We start from the raw sequence: 4245 nt of genomic DNA on the forward strand, positions 1-4245 counted from the left end.
GGCGTCCTCGCAGGAGGGCGGGCCGCGGGGGAAAGTTGCAGGCTTCTCCGGGCGGAAGCTGACAGGCCCGAGCAGAGAGGGCTCTAAAAGTGCCCCGGGGCTTGTGCCGTGCGAACCAGCAGTGGGAAAACAAAAGCAGCAAACTCACTGCCGTCGGTCATTTCCACTCCGAGTGGCCCCATGGGACCGGATAGAAGTGTGCCTGTGAGTTTCAGAGACGGAGACTACCTCCTCAAGCCCTGCTGTCGCCTGCAGCGCAGCTGTTGACCTTGCAGTCAGTAGCCCAGCCTCTAACTGTTGGACGCCAGCGTTCCCAGAGCGTGGAAAGGTAGAGAAACGAAGGCCACAGAGACTTTTCACAAAGGCCGTCCTCTTTGAGAACCTGAGCAAAAGTTAGCTAAAACTGTCTTTTAGGACCATAAAATACTCTCTCCAGTATTTTTAATGGGCCCGGGCTGTCCAATAGTTAAGCTGTCCAACGTTAAGGGGAAAAGGAGAGACAGTCTTCCGTCCATAAAGATGCCTTGAGAGATCAACTAGAACCCCCTCCCAGGGGGACAAATAACGGAAAAGTGGGTGAGGGGCGACGGAAGACAATGTAAGAGATGGAAACAATCTATAACTTATCAAGGGTTCGTAAGGGAAGGGGGAGGGAGGGGGAAGAAATGGGGAGCAGATATCAGGGGCTCAAGTGGGAAGAGAATGCTTTGAAAATGATGTTGGTGGCATGTGCGCAAAGGTGCTTGACACACTGGATGAATGTATGGATTGTGATAAGAGATGTAAGATCCCCCAATTAAAGTAGTAAAAAAAAGATGCCTTGAGAACCCCACCAGGCAGTTGATTCTGCCAGTCCTATCGTGTCCCAGTGAGAGGCTGATAGGATAACAACAAAGGCATATTTTTAATGCAGACCTTCTCTAAATATGATATCCCGCCTATGAGAGACATTACAAATCCACTAAATGTCGGAGAACCTGGGTCCAGGTTTTTTTAATTGTTTTAATTACCTGGCTTGGAGTCACCATAAGCGTTTAAAAGCTTTTTTTGGAGACTAAATCGGAGGATGCTATATTTCTCAAAGTTTCTCATACCATGACTAACAGATTAATTAGCATACCTTGTCAATGTCATAACCAATAAACCAAGGGACACGCTAATTACCTTGTGTTTATTTATTAATCTGACGTAAGCGGCTTCACGTGCTGTTCAGCAGGCATGCTTACCTTGCTTTCCGGGTACTCCATCCCTGTCTGAGATGGTAAATCTGAAAAGAGGAAGATGCTGTGTCCTTAGAAGGGAGGCAGATGGCAGCCATACCTAGGAGCAGTCTTTGATGTGGGGGGAAATGTGAGGTTGCTCACAATAGCTTAAAAAACAAATGTTTGTTTATTGGGTAATCCAACCCTGCTTATTACCGTTTACATTTGTAAGGCATTTTTATAGATCGAGCATACTATGATGCCCTCCCAACAAAAGCTAGAGGGTTATAGATAAGATTGTTTCCATTTCTCAAGTATGAAAACTCAGAAAGATCAAATGACTGGCTCCTGGTCACCCAGCTAGAGATGCTCGGGTACAAGCCCAGGACGCCTAATCTCGTTTAATTCCATTACATAATGATACCTCTGGAGAGCTGTTGAAGTCCGCATTGTCAAGCTAGATATGAAACTAACACAATCTGTGATTGTAGGGAGCGGTATGCGATTATTTCAAAGGAGAGAGCGCATTAAACATCATTGAAATATCGCCCCTTATGCAAAAACTGAATACTAACCAACTAAAATGTGGCATTGTTTCTGTAAGTCTTGAAACAACTATGCAAATTAGCAACATGCCTCCTCTCTAAACTGAATACTTCCTGTGTTAAACATATTATTTAATCTTTATAACCCTCAAGTGACCCTCATGATCTGGTCACCCAAACTCCTGCAATTCTATTGCGTGGCTTAGTTATATCTATAAATGTAGAACCTGTTTTACTTCATTTTTATATGGGATAAATTTTTTTTAACCTCTACTAAGTAATCAGAGCTACTTTTGTGGCCATTGGGGAAGCTGAAACTTAGCTTATAATTGCATCCACATTAAAAAACAAGTTACATTCTAAGGAGATCATCAGGGACTCTGTCAAGGCAAATATGCCTGAAATGGGGCCTGCTGGCTTTTCTTTCCGTCTTGGGTCTGGGCATGTTGCCACATTTCTGATCTCTGAGCTGTAATGTTGACCTGTACAGGCTCCAGGAACAATATTCAGGGTCAGTTAATAACTCCTCCGAACAGTTGTGGTCCATTGCTCCAACATAAATTAAAAATAGTTGCATATTATTTTTTCTTCATTACAAAAACCCAACTTAAAGCTAATTTGAGAAATCTTTTTTTCACTTATTAGTTAGGTCAAGATTAAAGAGATTGATAACTACTGCGTGAGACAAAATGAGTGATGCTACAGATATGAATGTAAATTAGAATAATCTCCATTGAGGGCAATGCACAATACTTTCTAAAATTATAAATGGACATATACTTTGTGCCAAGAAGTCCACATATGAGAATTTATCTTATAGCACACTTGTGGCATAGCATGGTTCTAACAGCCTGTTTATTTCAGCATTGTTTTAAATAACAAAATATTTTTTAATATACAACTGTTCCCTAATACAGGAATGGTAAATCACAATACATCCATATAATGGAATCTTATAAAGCATAAAAGAAAGAGGAAGAGGGACAGGAGAAAAGCTCTTTCTACTTTTCTACTTTTATGTAATATTCACGAACAATATTATGTACAAAATAGAAAATGCAACTTAGCTAATAATATACTACCATTACTCTTAACATATATACATGTGTTACAAATGCATGCATTATAAATATGTTTATACATTTATAGTTATATATAATTATATATTTATGTGTATATATGTACATATATTCGTTCAAAATATCTCTGAAAAAATATACCAGTACCTCATGTAATCAGTTGTGTTTTATGAGTGGGGCTGAAAAGTAAGAGTTGAAGAATGACCTTTCCAAGATAAAATTTTTTCCCACTACTTGCAGTATTGCCATGAGGAAGAATGAAAACTTTCTCCCTAATAATTTCACTTATAGCTAAAATAAATGACCACATTTTTCATACATTACTTGGGTCAAAAGGTGAGGGTGGAGGGCAAGGCTTCCAATGGAACTTTCTTCTATAGTTTATCTACAAAGGGAGACTAACACACAAAACTCTCACAACCACAATGCTGTGGTTAAAAATGATGAGCTAGCAAATTCCTTAGGATTTTATTCGCATGGACAGCTCCCTAGGATAGACTTTCCAACAAACTTCCCCAAAGGCACATTCAATCATAAAAGAAAAAGAGCACCAGCCGAAACCCCAGAGGGGAGATTTCAGTGCATTCTGGTTTGAATAGTGAGGAAGTGATCCCATAGGAATTCCATGGACTCAATATGTTTTGTTCCCAAACCAAGTCCTGTTTCTTATTAATTCTTTATATTTACTTACACCACCACTTGATTCCAAAAAATGGTTTGAATGAATCTAAATAACAGGCGCACAACAATGAAAAACAAACATTTGGAACTACTAAATAACAGGCGCACAACAATGAAAAACAAACATTTGGAACTACTAAATAACAGGCGCACAACAATGAAAAACGGAAACATTTGGAACTACAAAGTTAGGCCACAAAGAAGAGCAAAGCGGTAAGAGTAAATATATTGATGAGCAGAGAAAAAGATGCTTCCTGATAGCCAAGTGCCCCTACATATTGCCACCTTCAAAGGGGGCTGAGAGTTTTCCCTACCAGACATTCTTTAAATTTGGTGGGGTTTTTTATTTTATTTTTCACTTATGGTCTGCAACGAGACTTCCTGCGGTGATTGTTAGGTGCTGGGAAGTGGGTCTGACGCCCAGCAACCTGTGGACATCAGAATGAAACCCTGTCCAGTCGAGCGCCACCTTCCCAAGGGTTAAGGTTGGAGCCCGGTGTTTCAGTCACTGTGTAACTCTATCTCTTTACAGATCTTCCTCTTTTTTTTTTTTTTTTTACCAACTGTGTTAGTCTGGGTAGACTAGAGAAACAAATCCATGGACACACATATGTATATAAGAAAGATGTACAGTGAACCCTCTTTTATCGCGGTTAATCGGTTCTAGACCTTACCGTGATAAATGAAATTCCGCGAAGTAGGATTCCTTATTTGTAAATCAAATATTTTCGTAGTTAG

The sequence above is a fragment of the Echinops telfairi genome, unplaced genomic scaffold (genome assembly GCF_000313985.2).
Source record: "Echinops telfairi isolate 266 unplaced genomic scaffold, ASM31398v2 ScPeMD7_9;HRSCAF=40, whole genome shotgun sequence".
NCBI lineage: Eukaryota > Metazoa > Chordata > Mammalia > Afrosoricida > Tenrecidae > Echinops > Echinops telfairi.